An 18,969-nucleotide genomic window follows, 5' to 3' on the forward strand; every position below is an offset into this window, starting at 1 on the left:
CAGTTTTGGCCTAGTGGCTTCAGCGTGCGACTCTCATACCTGAGTTCGTAGGTTCGAGCCCCGGCTGTGCCAATGGAGTTTTTTTCTAAGTGCACATTTAACATTTGCTCGGACGGTGAAGGAAAACATCGTGAGGAAACCGACATGTCTTAGACCCAAAAAGTCCGATGTGTGTGTCACACAATGGAGGCTGATCGCATATTAGATTTAAAAAAAATGATCATGAAACAGATTCAGAAATCTGAGGCCAAGACCTATAGAGGTTGTAGAGCCACTGATTTTTTTATTTTTTATTTTATTGACTATTATGATATAAATGCGTATAAAACGCATTTATATTTGTCGGAATGGAACGAAGAAACTTCGAGAACATTATTTGTATAGTGCCTATTGAAATGAAGTAACTACCTATTGTTCGTGGAAGAGTAATCATTTTATTTAACTACCATACCTACCGCTAAGAATTAATTAGATTGAAAAACATTAGGATACTTGCGACTGAACTGAATAAATAAATGTTTTTTAGCAATTTCTTCCAGTTGCGCGGAGTTGGTATGCTATATTGACACTTATAAGAGCGTTATTTAATATATATAAATCTCGTGTCACAATGTTTGTCCTCAATGGACTCCTAAACCACTTAACCGATTATAATAAAATTCACACACAATTCGATCCAACTTGAGAGATAGGATAGTTTAAATCTCAAATTATAGTCGCAATTTTATTTTATTGCAAATTATTTGTTTTTAATTTGATATAATTCTAACAGATGGCGCTGTGTTAAAAGTACCAACCTTTCACATAAGTTGTAGCGATTCTCTTGAATAGTTTACTACTATGTAATATATCAAAAAGTTTAGCCACAGCATCGCTTGGCCGAGTCTGCTAGTAATATTATATATCTTTATATTGGTCCCGAAAGTTAGTTTTGAGTTAATAAACTCAGTGCAGTGAGTGCAAGTGCGGTATCTCAGACACATGAACATAGTGTCAACATATTATAGAACTCTAAGCCTGTTAATGAACATTACCTTAGTTTAAGCTATTTATTAGTATTGTAGAAAATTAAGTCTACAAAATATTACTTATTATTGTATAGGGTAGGTTGTAATTTATGAAAAGTCGCACTCTCATTTGTGAACCTTATTGTAAGAAAAAAAAAATGTCCAAACAAAAAGCCCGATTATATCCGAAATAATATCATATTTTGGTTAGAAGGCTGTAGAGTTGGTTTTGAATCTATAATAATCTACCCATCAAGTCATAATAGAACAGAATAAAACGAATTATTATCTAAGACGTATTTAATAGGTAAACACTAGTGTAAGCCTAGCTAGTGGGCAACTCTAAATTCAGTCGTGTTTTCGTAATTCAGGTCTCTACATCTTTTATATATTTTATTAGTAATGTCCATTTCTTCATATGAGAAGGATAATGTTGCGAGGAATTCGGCATGTCTTAAACTCTCAAATAGATGAAGTATGTCAGGCAAAGAAGGCCGGTCAACAACTTAATTTTATAAAAAAACGTAAAATATAATTGGGATATAATAAATGTCCGAATCCTCTTAAGTGGAGAGTGTTTGGGGAACTGTTCCTATAAAAAAGTTATCTTTCTCCTCCTAGACTATATACAGCGTAAAATTAAAAAATTTGTGCTTTTTGTGTTATAGCTTATTAATTTTTAGTAATTATGGTATTTTGCTCGACGCGTGCGCTGCCAGCAATATCCCGACGAACACGTATGCTTACCATTGTTACAGGCTGTTAACTATTAAAATAACGCGTAGGGCTAGTCTAAGCTAAATAGATTGCCCTGCTAATGATTGCAGATGTACTATTGTTTGGCGCCGTCTGCAGAAAGTAGCGTCGGCGCCGCGCCCCAGCGAATTTTAATTCCTTGCATTCATACGTGTTTTGCTTACACGTTAGTATTTGAAATTTCCTTTATTTAGCTGCCTAGTAAGATAAATTAACTGCTACACATATAAAGTAGGTCTATTATAAAACCGCGCGCTGCTGTGAATAATTAGTATATATTTAGAACTTGCACAAAAAATATATAAGAATTTGTTTTATGTAACCTCGCGCTGGAAAATGCGAGTAAGTACCTACCTGCATTTAACTGTTATAATGATTGACGTGCATAGATAACACTATAAATGCCTCTTACTCATTGATGCACTAAATTATCATGTATTGAAATATATTTTTTCTAATTATCAGCAATTTGTATTTTTGAATTATTTGTGAATGAGACCACACTTAATTTGTACTTCATAACTCACATACCTGCCTTATACAGGTACAGTCAAAATCATTTAAAAATGTTTTTATAAATCGATGGGACTACTCATATTTGATGAGGTTGTTATTAACTACCTATTACAATAGAATTCCCCGGCTGAATTCTATTGTATATTGACATTTTGATCATATGTTGTTCTAAACGATGTCGTCGCAAAACGGTTTTGATTATAGTTCTATTTTAACCCACTACAGTATTCATAAAAATCTTGTTGTTAAGAAATTTCGAAAGGTAAGCAATAGACTACTTACTATTGACTATTGTTTCACTTTGTATGCTTTTTCAATGACTTCAACTGCGGATTTCTCATATAAAAATATATTAGCACCGAAAATACCAGTGCTAGGCTAGTGCCATATGCCTTGAAATTCTATGGTTAGCGAAAGAGCGAAACGTATTTGTAAATCGACCTGTCAGTTGGCGCCAAAGCACGGACCGGTTGTCATGACGCAGGTGAAAACACCAATTAAATAACTATCCACATATCCTCGACCACGGATCAATCGTTATGTAAACAAGTAAGTGCCTTTGGCCTCATTTAACTTCTTTTTTTTATAATCGTGGTATTGTATGAGAACGCATTGTAATGAATTGTTGAATCAAAGTAAAACTTTTCTTACGTAAAGTGCAGGAATATACACAAAGGGTTAGGTGCCGTAAACAATAAAATGCTAATCTTTTAGGCTATCGTTTTCCAGAAGTTATTGCATAAAAGTAGGTTAATTGTTTTAAAACCAGACTGACTGAGTGGAGCTAAAAATAGACACATCATCAAAAAGCAATATTGATGTAATAATCATTTGCTTTGTGTCATAATAAGCAAAATAAGTAAAGATATATTAGCATATATAGTTCCGAACTTTAAGTAAAAGGACCTAGATTCCGCGAACTACGAGTATTTGTTACGATCGCAAATATTTGCCTCTTTAAGTTTATTTCACTGTTTTCCTGTTAAGAACAAAAGCTTGAACATTTTTATGAACGTGCATGTGATTGGAACACCGATAGAAATATTGTAATGACTGTTATTATTTCGTACTTGCAAATATTGCAAGGCTACTTCCAATTCTGAACACGTATCACACCAAACCAACCTTGTCGCAAGGCCCTTAGTTCACCGCATGCCGATGGCCATGTGGTAATATTTGACACGACTCATCTGAACGACAATGGTACAAATTATAAACATTATGTAGTAGTGTTTCGACTTTGACGGGAAAAAATAAATTTACCTACTATAACTTATAATTAATTATATGTATATTGTTTTCCGAAATTAGAACTTACAAAGTTTTCGTATTATTAAGGTAGAGGTAACTTCAAAGGTTTTACAAGAATGACAGTATAAAATAAAACCGTTACAAAAGCTCAATAAAAACAAAGACATATACTATAGTACGTATGTTAAATACGCGAAGATTCAGCATATTAATTGTAATTAAGGCACGATAGTTCGTATTTTCCAAATTTAATGCTATAAATTAGTAAAATTTTCCTTAGGCGAATAACGTCACATAATGATAATATGCATTAGCAGTCAGAATCAGTTGATAATCACATTGTCATCGAGTCGTTTAACTTGTGTTATACAATCCAAGCATTCATTACACCTAATAGTTTTTGTTTATTGTTCAAGGCTTGACAAAAAGTTAATGACATACCGGATACTTTAGTTAATCATATGCTGGGCAAAGGGCACTAAATTTCATAATTATCACCTAAATATAAGATGGGGTAGAGTGACCATAGAAAGGCAAGAATGGATAAGATTGGAGGAGGCTTTTGCCACCTGGCAAAACGGACACGCAAAAGTGGAACAAAAGAACAATCTACGAAAAATAAAGAAAATACTGTCATGTCCGAAAACTTTAAATATTAAAATATATTCATTATATAGGCTATTATTTAAAAAAAAATAAGATCCAATCCCGATAAAGAGATTCTACATAGGTTAGCTAATATGGACCTGTTTCTAGAAAACGCAGACGGCGGTACAAGTTCAAGTTTTATAGAAATTTTCATACGCTGAAAGTACATCAACTTCTGTTTGGGGTTAATTAAATGTAATTATTTAATCCAGCTAACGGTTATTTTTTTTGCTGCCATCGATTCCAGGGACTTTATATATCTCAAATTTTTTTTTTCCAGCTGACGGTTGAAATGTTTCACTTTGTACGCGAATACTAAAATCATGCGGGCATCACCTGGCTTGATTGTCCCCAGTTATTTATGCGTATGATTTAAAAATTTACCTAGTTAAGAACTATGCTATAACAATTCGCTGTTATCAATTTAACGCAACGTAACATGGTTTCGTAAACGTTCTTGAATAACATGAGTAGATTAATTGTTATCGATTTGCGAACGATAACTTTCATCAATTCACTTTCAACTTGCCAGTATTATGATTCCAGGGGACTGTCAATTGTATAACCTAGGACAATGTGGCATATGTTCACATATTTTTTTAATTTTGTCACATTTATATCGTTTCGTGTCAGCTTTACAGAAGAACGTAACATTTGCCTATGTATAAACAATACATATTACAATAATAATACGATTTTCGAAAAGTATAACCATAAAAAAAGCATTTTGAAACACAACTAAAATATAAATGTTAGTAAGTAAACAGTCAAATCATATCAAAGTAAAGAATGTACGAGACATGGGAAACTAAACTTATAATATATGTTAAACTTAAACTCTACAATTAAGATTTGTAAAAGACAATATTGCTTCGATAAGGAAGGATAATGTATAAAGAAAATCTATATTAAAATTCAATTAACGATTTCGGAAGTTAATCGGCCTTAACGTGTCTTAACGCCAATATACAGAATAACATAAACATAAACATGCTTAGTAATTTTTAGTTGAATACATCTTTCAATCTAGTCAAACATATTGCTCCTTACAAACATTTTGTAAAAAAAAAACTTGGCGATTAAAAAGAGTGGCGGAGAGTTTATTGCCAGTTCTTCTCTTCCGTTCTACGCCCTTGATTTGAGAACTGGCATTAAATGTAAAATTAGAATCATTTAATGTATATTTCTTTTTTTTTTGATGTTCATAAGTGTACATTATGTTACCTAATACCTATATGAATAAATGATTTTTGATTTTATTTGATTTGATACGTTGACTGTGTTTTCTAAAGTTGACTTGTGATGCATTTATTTGTACATATAATGAACGCTTATAGTTCATAAGCGTACTTGTATTTAATACTACATAGATAATTATGTATCTATGAAAGAAAGCCCACAGAATAAATCATATTAATAAACCCTTTAACAACATTATATACATATGCTTTGACTTTCAGTATCACTCAATACAATGACTCAATAGTCAATAAATTACTTAATTTGAACGCGTATTTAAATCGATTTTATATATTTTTAAATAACGTGCAATATACGTACGTATCGTTACGCATACTATGACGTTGGAGTTCTGCAGTAATAAAATATAAATAAGCGCGAAGTCTGTTCAATTGAATTGGTTTAAACTAGTGAAAACTCATATTAACTATATCAATGAAGATTTGTATATAAAATGAGCATAAAAAGCATGCAAACATTATTAAGTCTAACAATATTCGCATAGGAAAAAATGCAATGAGAGACTTTGCATTTTAATTTATATATTAATTTTCTGTAGAAGTTTTTGTTAAATGACATTATGGTAGATAAGTATATGTATGTGTCAAAGTATCTAATGAGACACAAATTCATCTTATGTTAGTAAGCCAGACCATTTATCTGTGCCAAGCTAACGGTCAGCCGTACTTTGAATATTTACATTGTACATTTAAATTCTACTTTTACTCTAGTACAAAATTTATGTTACGTCAATATTTTATTAATGACGAATACATCGTTATATCTATTTATATTAAATACAGTAACTCCATAAATACATTTGCACTAAGTTCGATTACCATAAATTGACAACCAAACGCACATATACACTTACATATGTTGTAATTATGGATATTAATAATTTTAAGAAAAAAGAAAAAAAATATTTTATAAATCCTTTGCCTGTAATGTAGCGTTTTATATATACCTATAATTATTCAATCATTACTTGTGCATAAATTTGTTTAACAATTGTAGGAAGTATTATAGAGCTTCTTCGAGGTATATTTACAAGAAGCTCCTTGTTTGCGGAAGCCAGTAGTATAAATTTGTTAATAAATAAAGGGCAGGTTGAATACTGTTCAACAGAAAATAATATTTATTTAGCCTTCAGGCCAGTCTACATTGCTTTCACATTACTCATAAATATTTGCAATAAAATCTTATTACACATAATAAAAACGATTTTAAATGTCGCTTTGAATTATTTGAATTATGCAATACGTATTAAAATTAGATAGATTATATTCTATGTATCTCCTGAATAAGCAATATTTAACAGGAAATTGCTAGTTATAATATCAATAAGCTTAAGCTGTTGACCTCAAACAAGAGGATTCAATAGATAAAATAAATAAAAAAATATGCTGAACATCTTATAAAAACATAGTGCAAGGTATTAACAAAATAAGTATATATACCTGAACTCTTTCATGTTTAAGAAATCCAGTTTTCAAGGATTAAGTATATGTATGTTATTTAAGTCCTTTTGTTTTTTTTTATAGAACAGGGGGCAAACGGGTAGGAGGCTCTCTCAATGTCAGAGCGCTCGCGAGTGCGTTGCCGGTCGTTTGTTTCCTCAAATAAGTCGTAAACTAATCGGCCTTGGATAAACTAATATTTTAAAATACATAACAAGTGCAACAATGAAAGATGATTTAGATTTCTTAAGTATGGCTGCACTCAGTAGCGGATTCGTGAGAAAACCGATTAACTAACGCAATTAAATTCATACATTCTACGTCTCAACACGACTTTTTGAGACGTTTGATAACTATTTGGCATTGGAATAACTGGCTTCTTGTTGAGTTTATGTTGTTTTAATCACGATCTAAACATTTGATTATTTTGAATCTTTTGACTATCTATCCATTTAAGTAGTATTGTTTAGTACATATTTGTATCTATTGTTTTTATAGATCGACAGTGTTTTTATTATCAGATTGAGAGCCTGATTTCGATACGTTAAACGCGGCAGTTTTATTTTTTTTAATTGCAGACATCGAATAATAAAATCTTCATTACTCCATTTTTATTTGGTTTATAAAGCATGTATAAAACTAAATTTAATTATTTTTCATTTTAATTAAATAACCATTGCGAACTTTATCTATTACAGCATGATACTGTGATACACACAATCGTGGAAGGATATTTGAATGTGTCTCTTCTAAAATTAGTTCTGGCACGCGATGTACCGTAAAGCAAATACCGTTGAATAAAATATCAAAATCGTAACTGTTACGACATAATAGGCTATTATAATTTTGAACCCGTGGAACCATTTAACAACACTCAATGTTTTCGTAATATTACCAATATTATTTTGTTCACATAGACAACAATAAAACTATATAATTTGATTATTTGATATTCGAATGACATGACCAAGATTGTGCGGTCAAAATAATAATTCACACCGCATCTGTTTCTTTGCGCTGGATTCTGTCTTTGAATTAGTGTTACTGTTGTCCAAAATAAAATAAGTTCCGCGGCCTTTTCAAAAATATTTTCTATTCCTAAGCAATATATAATCACAATTATCACCAGTAATCAGACCATTATACTACCTCAAATGGTCTATTGATTATTCTAATCAAATGTATTAATCTATGTCGCATTAGTGTCGCGTTTCAGCGCCTGATTAAATCTACAGTAAACTTATTGAGGTCTTTACAACTGTTAACTCTTAATACGATATAAAATTGGGTTTTAACAACTATAACTATACATCCTCGCAAGCAAAAAAGCTTGAATGCACATACAACACGTCAAACTTTAAAATATTTAAATTATTTCGAAGAATTTAATTCTATTAACTGTTAGGGATAATTCCTTATAAATTTTAAATGCCAAGTTCATAGAATTAATTAAGATTTGTCGTGACCTTAACTGATCTGGCCAATACGTTGACAGTTTATAATTGTCTTGAGACATTTATTATGCACCTATAGAATTAGCATTTATAAACAAAGGAGCGGATTGTGGTAAGACAATCATGGAGGCCTGAGAATGGATTGAGTATTATGTATTTCGCTGAATATAAAACACATACTCTCGCAACTAGTTACTACTATTCAATTGTTATAACCACCATATTGACACCACATAGGCGACTCAATTTTAGGACTGAAACAAAAACTAAGTCCCAGACTTGACTTAATTTAAACAATTTTTTCATATACGGATTTTGTATTAATAAAGCCGTGTCTAGTGGCTTAAACGTCTCAACTCTGACGTCATAGGTTCAAACTTTGTGCACCAATGTACATTTCTACGTGTTATGCACTTGCTCGAACGATGTAGAAAGACATCGTGCTGAAATCGGCTTGCATAAGACATAAGAAAACCACGGAGTCTGGACTGATGGCTAATCACTAAATGTCTAATAATAATAATAAATGAGCACGAAATTCATACAAAATTACTATGCCCACTTAAAAAGCCGATAGCCTTTCTTGTACAAATTGTGTGTGTATTGTAGTTTTATTTAAGATAAAAGAAATGTAATGATATTATTTCATTCTCATAAGAAGCATCTGTACAAACAGCCGTCAGCTACGTCATGCATATTGATTGATTCTTTGTAATTATATTTATATCTATTAAACATAAAAAGTCATAGTTATGCATATGCATAAAGGCTTACTGGCTATCCTCGTCTATGTCTACGACTAGTATTAGAATATTATTTTTCTTAACTTCTTTATCATAAAAATTGTAACATTTTTCCTTCTTACTCTTGAGAAGTATTAAATCGAATTTATTCAATTTAACAATAATAATTTAAATTCTCTGAGAAAAATAAATTATTATTATTACTCTCAGAGACAGGTTCTTACCTAGTGTGACTGTATTTCACACTAGGTAAGAACCTGTGATATGGAGAACCAGGCTTTCGTTCCACAGCAATGTCATATTGAGTGGTAACAAAAAGTACATACATACATAGATAGGCAAGCAAATTTAACGTTTTAAATAAGGAAAGAAAAACAAAACAAAACAGTCAACTAATTAGAAGTTCACGAATACCACTACTACCACTACAACTACTAAGAATACTATCCACAAGTAATTTAATTTGAATATTTTAAGTATTTAAGTGCAAAGAAAAAGTAAACCAAAAGTAACATCGATTTCGATATTCTTTTGTTTTATGTAAAAAATAAAAAAATAAAAAAAAAGAGTATTTACCCGTTACTTCAAGACACCATTGGACTTTTAGGAACGGACATATTTTCGTCTCATACATGTTTAATGTAGTTCCATAATTTAACGTCACTTGCGCCGATACTTTATCATAAACAAATGTTCATTGTCGTTGAGATTAGCAGGTAATTTATAATATGCATTTAGTGCTTTGTAGTGCTGTGAACAATCCGTAAATTTGATGATTTAATTTTAACGGACGACATTTAAAAATATGTCCTGTAAATTTATGATTGTTAATATTTATTTAAATTATGAATAACTTTTAAATAATATGTAACATACTACAGGGCTTATTACACCCGCCCCTTGACGCCTCTGCTTATAGCTCAGGGGTTATGTGTTATGGGACTCGCGATCTGTGAAACCTACCTGTACCCTCGGGCCACCAAGATTCCCTCTAGACGATCTGTGGAACAGGGGTTTCCCAACACGCGACCCTTAATGCCTCCACGGGCATTGATGACTTGTTTAAAACTGGCCAGTTATAAACATTGCTAATGAAAACTTTTTGTGAATTTCAATTTTAGAACGCTTTGGTAACCTAATATTGCATTCATTTGTCATTTGTTTTTGTGAATTGACGGCCAAACTAAAACTCTTGTTACACCTGAAAATGAACCTAACGCGAGAAAAGTTTCGGTAAATTATGACTTTCGTTGTGGGCTTACTTAACAACAAAGTTATGATTAGCTGCGATTAGCATTTCTTAACGAAGCCCCATCTCGTGCTACAATTTACATTGGTTTAACGAGTTAAAGCGTGGACGAAGAAATCTCAATAAGGATTCGTGTAAGGGACGTCCTTTAATAGCGAGTACCGAAGATAACATTAGCCATTTGCCTGCTGGCTTGGAAAAAATTCGACAGCAGCGCCCTCGAAGCAAGGTCCTCCTTCACCATGATAATGGTTCAGCACACTCCGCAAAACGGACTGAAGAATATTTGACTATGGCAGGTGCCGAGATAATGAGACATCCGCCATACAGTCTTACCCTGACGCACTTCGACTTTCATTTACGAGTATTCGAAGAATGGGCCCACTACTTTTCTATGCTTCCATCGAATGCCACGACGTGTAGAGAGGAACGGAGATTACTTCGAAAAACAATAAAACCATTATATTAGAAACTTTCTATATCGTTCTCAAATCACCCCATCTGTTTTGGATACATGGATTCATTAAGCCTTTAATATAATAAATCGGTGATATCTTAGTTCTATGTAATCATTTAAATTATAAAGTTAAATGTTTAGTATGTGTTGTGTTTCATACAAAATTTTAAACCAAACAAAACCCAATTTGAAAATGCGAATTAAAGCACCGAGAACGTGGCTGACATTTAGAAATTTACTATATTTTATTATATTAACAAATTGTACTACTTATTTGAATACTTATAATATGTCAATGGTTTGTTTATCAACGTTGCGAGCCACGTGCGTGAAAGCAATTGCCGCACAAATAAATTGAACTATAATTATTGCCCACTGGAATCATCGCCTTTATCGACGCATGCGCAGCAGACTTTCAATGAATGTCAATTCTCTGGTACGATGACAAAGTTTGTGAACTTATTAATTATAAAGAAAAAGGGACCGAGATCCTTGTTAACCTCCGTGTTAATATTATTGTTGACATGTCTTAGTTTCTCTTTGTTTATGGGGGACAATTGTCATAGATTTTTTATTTATTTATATATCTATCTTACTATTAACTTAACGTTATTGTGATTTAGCTTATATTATTTAGAAAACTTTTTTAAGGATTTTCATTGAATATGTTTGTCAGAAAACTATATAAAATAACAAAAATCGTATCGATCATAAAATCGATGTGGAAATTTCTAGGTCATTTCCTTTATTTGCGTTCATAATTGTATATTGTTAACAAATTGAATTAAACATATATTATTTTTGTTATACACACCGAAGTCAAGTTGCTCAATTAGTAATCTGCATTACACCTGTTTAATGATCGCTTCCATCTATAATCAAATTCTCAAACCGCTATGTAATTTCGTGTTTCCAAACGACATATGGAGACTAAGAAATTAATAATCTTTTATTTTATTAACATAGTTGTCGTCCCTATGTTGCGCCCTCGACATAATTTTCAATATAAGGTTTCGAATAATTTATCACGAAGGTCTGAAACTGCGCGACTGATCATACTTTTCCTCCCACCTTATATTTCCATAACCGAGGTGGAAATGCGGAATCGGCTCTTCCAAATCGTTACCTCATCTAAAAAATTAAATTCATGAGACTATACATTATCAAACCACGAATTTTCGTTTAGGAAAATTGTAAAAACGACATTGTCGCTTTTAAAATAACGTAAGTGTTGGATAATACATTATTACTAATAAGTTATTAAATATAACTCTCAAATATAAACTTACATCATGATTGTGTCCAAACTACATAAGTCACATAGAGGGGAAGACTCAATAATAGTTTTACTATCCAATGTATTCACAATGTTTGTAAAGCACCCGTTAATGTTTACGAAGAGAGAAAACCCATCGAGTACACGATTCTAGACTAAGATCTTTTTCCTATGATAAGAGGTATTGTTGACAATCGCAAAAATATAGAAAGCCTGGAGAGGGAACTTTCTCACATCAAATTAAAAGCGATACATCAAGGAACTTGTCGCATAATCCACCTACACGAGAAATGTTTAACGACAAATATAAATACATCGTCTTCAAAATCCGGTCAGTATGACCCAGATAAACTCCCGTTAAACCTTGTTCTGCTTCAGTTCCAAAGGCTACAATCGTTCATCTGATGCTTTTGACTAATGAAAGGAACCGTATATTAATTTGCATCTTCAAATCGACGACCTAAATGTACTTTTTGTAGGTTACGAGGTTTAATATTTAAATATATCAATTGTTGTTTGTTGAACAAGAAATGTATGTTGAAGTACAGGATGTGTTAAGTTTTCGTAAGAAAATTCATTGGTGGTACTGGCGTTAGGAATCTTTAATGTTTCAAGCTTTAGATAATCACGTCCCTGGAAATCCGTGAGATAACATTTCGTTTTCGTTCGTATATCGGGTCGTACTTCGGGGAAGAATTGAAAAACTTTTACATATTATAAAAGGTGAAATCTGAGACAAATGCATAATGGCAAAAATATATTTTTTATTAATATTAATCTTATATTTTGGAAAATCTAAATGCAAAAGATTCTTCCCAAAAAACAAAAGATATAATTAATTTGTTTTTAAAAACGAGCGTAAAAAAAATATCCCTCATAAAATACGTTAGCATAAAGCTAGTTCTCTCGGAAATATCATAATAATTTACGTCCCCTTTGTCCCCTTCTCAAACGAGCTACAAGCGGTAGCATAGTACCATTAAAAAGTAAACATACTATCTTATTTAGTTAATGAGGCCAGTGATTATTTTGTCTAACGAGCTGGGACTTATCAACAACTTGAATGCGAGTTAAAAGTTCCGTGTTCCTCGGAACTAATTATTTTTTCGGTATACTTTTATTTTATCCGTATTCTATAAAAACAAATTTTACAGTCACATGGAGATACTTAAATCTATTTCGTTGCAGTTATAGGTATCTACGTTATATGTAAGCAGTGGTCAGATGATATTCTAGCAAGCTTATGTAATGCATTCTTAAAAATTTTTATCTTTTAAATTCAACGTCAATGCGTCAACTAATATACGAAACAATATTCATGGACTCGTGTCGGCTCCAATGCGTTAAAATCATTAATTAAGTAGATACATACTTAAAAACTTGATCGTCTTATAAATAGGACATTGACCCATAAGTTAGGGCAGGTTATGTAATACCTTGCTTGATTACAAACATTTAAAAATGTATAGCAATTCGAAAATTGCATTAATAATTAGATTGGTAATAGAAATTATTCTGAAACGTATGACCTAACTTATTATATATTGATACTGTTAACTGATATTTTAGATTAGGCAATGTTTGGTAAGTTCTCGAAATGAATTTAATTGCGTCCAGTTTGATGTATGTGTTGCTAGAACTAAACGTTACAAAAGAGAGTTGGATATTTGCGAATGCTACCACATGAATACGAAATGCAGTTGTAATGTTTTAGTTTCTTTCGGGGAGTGGATTTGCAAAACAATTGTAGTGATACTATTACAATAGTACAATTGTTTAGAATATTTATTATTATATATTATAAACATATTTATTAGAAATCATTTACGGAATTAATTTTTTAGCACTTAGCTAACATTGGGTTAGGTTTACCTTTACTTTGTCTTATTAAATAACTTATATTTTCGGGAGAGCAATTTAAGCCTGAACTTGTCTCGATGTGGTAAGGAGTATGTTTGTATTACAGTGTAACTAATGCTATTAAATTAATTTCTAAAATTTCATCTAAAGAGAATCGCAACAAAAATCTTTATTAAACTCTAACCCAGTGATAAAAGGAATTAAAAAAACCGTAGTGACCACCAAGTAGTGGTACAAATTGATAAGGACTAATTAATAATAAATTAATAGACTAATGGGTCAAAATTTTTCGTTCTTCGGCGTCTGAGATGTCTAATATTATGTAAGCACTACTTGGGAACCAATCCCAACTTCCTACTTGTAACATTATCGCCTAACACGAGGGCAAGGTGGCGGTCAACATAAATGAAGCGTCAATATACAATCATTTATTTGCATCAATTGAAAATCACAGGGTAAAGGGATATGTCTTAATTTAAATTATTTTACAAAGTTGTTAAGTAGATACTAAGGTCATTTAAAATAAATGAAAACCGTATCGAGCTCATCATCAGATCATACATATAACGATATTTTCACCACCAACTTTTTTAGAGCGTTATATATATATATAACTTATATGTATATAATAACTCTCCGTAATCTTATCACAATTCCTTTTCATTATAATACTTAACAATATACTATTTGTAAATCATGTGCCAATTTAAAAGCATATATACACGCACGGAACTCGATTTCAACAAGTGATTTATGCAAATTTAAATGTGTCCAATGGATCTTTATCAGTAACTATATTTAGTTAAATATATAGTAAGCTCCTTAACTAGGCATCCGCTGGTAAATTCCTGATTAAATTTTTGTTAAAGACCATAAACAAATTTGCGTGTTTATAATGTAAAAATAATATAGATCTCTTTTATACATACAAAGACCCTTTCCATGGGGCATAGGGAAGATTTCTTCGTCTGCCCACCGAACTTAGTTCTTTGCCTACCGATCAATAAACCTTCGCGCTCTCGTTCTTGTAATTAGCTTAGTCTAAGACATGCAAGTTTTCTTTGAGTAATATTAATGCACAACAGAGGTTTTAGGGACTACAGAAATGGGAATTGGACGCTTAATAGTAGGCTAATCACATCTGTATTTCATAGGCATTGTTTTTATCAAGAAATTATTGACAACGTAATCGTTATGTAATAAACCATTGAGTTTCCTAACATCCACCGACGAACGACTAGAGCGTAAACTGCATCTAACCAGTTATATCTAGTTTCACACATTATAAATAAACGTTTATTGGTATTTTTGCATTAGGCATAATTGCCAAGGATTGTTAGCTTAGCTATTTTACTGTAATTATAATTATTATAGTTTTTTCCGAATTATAAAAAATTATATATATTGTGAATATGTAGCAATTTACAATCGCTTTTTCTATATTGATCCTCAAAAATTCTAAAAACACGAGAACCGTCAACGACCAATCTCTCTCCGAGCGGCTTGATCTTCTATATGAAATCGTTTTCTTCAGTGCAAATTCGTATCACTAAAGTATTTTATCGTAAGAACGTGATTTTTTCTGTGAACTGATGTACCTAAGAAAATATGTCATATAACCCGGAGAAACCGTAATTCCCTTATCACCACTGGGTTACGGAAAAATAATATTATCAATTTTCCTGTTTAAACATTATTTCTTGTTTCTCTATGTGCGAAAGTAAAATTACACTTAAAGCACTGCGGTAAACCACGCCTACATTATACTATACAATAATGCCTTTGTTATCAAACATTAATTTCCCATTATATATTAGGGATATGAAAATTCAGTATGTGTGCCAAATATATATGTTGTTCTTATTATTACACTATTTTTATTTATTAATATGCTGGATTATAAAAAAAAATATATTAAAGTTTAAAGGCTGTAAGCATATGTATAAAAAATTCAAAATAAAAATACGGCGCAATGATAGTTTGATTGAAAAATTTAACAAAACGAATTGTTGATACTCTTATTAATATTTAATATTGAAGTATCAAAAAAAATCTACTACGAACTAGTGCTATCAAATTTAATTTAACTGCGAGGTCACACGCAAAGATTCGTTGAATCATCCAAATAACTTAATTTAATTTTAAGTCTTATAATTAAAATCAAGATCGCGAATCATTTATTTATTAAAATAAAGATGATAGTTAGTTTTATATAAATTGTATTAATTTCTTTCTTCAAGTGTAAATAAAATGTATAAATCGTGATAAATTAAATAAGATTGTGATAAAATTTTGAAATAATTATTAATTTAACTAAACTTAAAAATATAAATTGCTTTATATATTTTTTGTTAGTATAAAAAATCTTATTGCATTATATGTATCATTATATATACTAGGTAAAAAAATATTTTGTATGAGGCAAAGTTAGCGATAATGTTAAACGACTTATGATTTTTACGTTTACCGTCAAAGTATTAGATTTCGTTTAGCTCATAATCATCAACATCTTTTACTGATTTAAGTATATTATTCTTAAGGCAAAAACTTTATACAAATTAATAAATATATTTTTTTGTCAACGGTTTCGTGTTCGTTGTCAAAGAACCCCCGTTAATACAAAAAAATACCGAATTACTTACGAAACATTTAATAATCCTGGACCTATTTAAAAATTCACTATCGTCATACTACCATGTATATTGTCAATAGTAATTTAAATATATATATTTAAGGTTGTACCTTAAGCAATGACGCCAGTTAAATTAATAAACGCATTTTAATATCCAATTTAAATTTGCTAATCATAGTATTTAAAAGGTGCTATGCTGGAGGTACACATGTTGTTATTATAATTATCCAAAATTTTCACGGTTTACTGAGTGTATTATATTTTTTGTTTTCCATACCTACCTGTCAGTGAACAACGTTCGAACAAAAGAATCAAACATACGCAACGAATCAAGCTCCGTTTTAAACAGTGAGCCATGTAAAATGAACTCGAATATCTCTCGCGAGAAAAATAAAATTGATTTTAACCGCACTCTACGTCCATTGGCTTTTGCAGCGTGAATATTTACAAATAGTATCAAAGCTGTTAACCTTAGGAGTAGGTACTACGACACAACTCGCGGCCGGATAAAAGAAAGGGTCGTAAAACGTCAGAATCTGTAATTTATTACAACCTACGCGATCTATAAAAACCGACAAACATCCCGCGATCGTAAACAATATCGCAAAGCAGATAAAATCGCGTATGCACACACAAAAGAATATTATACAAAAAAAATATACTCACCCCTTAAAAAATGTGAGAGTTCCGAATCGCTGTGGATTCCTTTGCGGTGTCTCGTGTCAGGAGAGTAGTCCGGTTTTGTATTCACGTACCAAAGCACGATTACACTGCGTGAGAGAAAGGGCGCGCAACTTGTTAGGCACTATCGCGTGTTGACGCTCGACGAAGCGAGAGTGTGTTATAACAAGGCGTGTTAACGGTTACAAGTTGCAAGTAAGACTGAAGGCCGGGCGGCGCGGGGACCAGTTTATGTAGCGGCTCAGACGCACCCCGCGGTCAGCGCCGACGCAGCCTGCGACTTTGCTGCAGCCCTCACTTTCCTCCGCAACGCTGAAACGTGATACTGCTACTCTCACGTAAGGCAGGCGTAGGCAATATCTTATCGAAAGTACGTACTGTATCTTCTTTTCAGATCTTCATGCTTATCCACATCATCTGTTAATCTATGTACAACATTAAACGTAAGGTTAAATCAGTCACGATATATTTACCTAGAGACTTTATATACAGAGGAATGCTATCATATACTTAAATATAATATAAAAGTTAGTGGGAAAATCTGCTCAAAATAGACAAAAAAATATAATAAGTTGTTTTACAAGTTTAAGGTGGTATGCAAAGAGAACCTTTCAACTTGAACTTCAACTATATTAAACACCCGAAACCATAAATAGTGATAATAAAACATTTTAATTGTGTGACAAAGTAATAGCGTAGGGGTTAAGCGAACAAGTCCCAGCTAAGATCGTGCATTTGAAACCTGTCTATGCCCCAATAGATTTTCTTTCTGTGTGTGAAATCAACACCAATCAACCTGCTCATAAGGAAAGTATCAGAGTGTCTTCAATCCAATAATCGACATATACTTACCTATAAAGATAAATTATCAATAAAACAGCCACAGAAATGTGACTGCCCTAGTATAGAACTTCATACTGTGACACTTACCAATTTTCTAAAGCAATTACCTAAGTTTATGGTAGGAGGCCAGTGTTGTACACCTCGACAAAGATATTACTTATCTACTGATATTGAAATCATTTAGAAAACCCTTTTACCTCTGACACATCTGAGCAGTGTTGCCCATTTTCTTGACACTTGACCCTATGGTGAAGTAACACATCGTGTAAACCGGCATTCCTTCGACTTCAAAAGACAGCCAGTGTCAGGCAAAGAAGGCAGATCACCCACTTGCATTGGAAAACAATGATGACGAAATAGATCCGATACTATTAATCAATAGTTGATAATACTACATTCAAGAAACTACTATTTTCACGAATTGCTGTGCAATTTCAACAGATAAGCCTCTAATTATTAAATCTTTAAGGCTTTTTACTTGATATCGTGTTTCAATGAATCCGATTATACATCTAATGGTTAAATCAGTATAATTGTCGAATTACCCATCTTCGTTTTAAGTCGGTTAAGAACGGCTAAATATAAATGCTTAGTTTTTAGAGATTCTGATAAGTTATCTCTATGAGAATGAAACATTTTTTTAGTATTTTATTCCTTTTAACACATATATATGTATAGGTGAAAACCAGGTTAGAATAACAATCTTATAACTACAATTATTGTTTGCCTAGAGACTAATTAAACGTAACAAGAAAAATACATGACTTAAGAAGCGGTAACTTCTAAGACTGATGACTATAGCACGTAGGAAAATTACAATTAAATTGCTGCACTGAAATTAATACATCAGCACATTAATAAGCCTGTTTTAAGAACTGAAATCAAATAGTAAATTAT

The 18,969-nt window shown here is 31.8% G+C and overlaps 1 protein-coding gene across 2 annotated transcripts in view; it reads right to left on the reverse strand.

Moving 5' to 3' along the window:
- The window catches only part of LOC110993973 (UNC93-like protein), a 46,075-nt gene extending 28,632 nt beyond the window's left edge, over window positions 1-17,443 (reverse strand). For both annotated transcript variants that reach the window (XM_022260419.2, XM_022260418.2), the window contains exon 1: window positions 17,215-17,443. The gene's annotated coding sequence lies outside the window, so the exon portion shown is untranslated. The remainder of the gene's footprint in view (window positions 1-17,214) is intronic.
- Between the last annotated feature and the right edge of the window lie 1,526 nt (window positions 17,444-18,969).

Source organism: Pieris rapae, chromosome Z (genome assembly GCF_905147795.1).
Source record: "Pieris rapae chromosome Z, ilPieRapa1.1, whole genome shotgun sequence".
Taxonomy (NCBI): domain Eukaryota; kingdom Metazoa; phylum Arthropoda; class Insecta; order Lepidoptera; family Pieridae; genus Pieris; species Pieris rapae.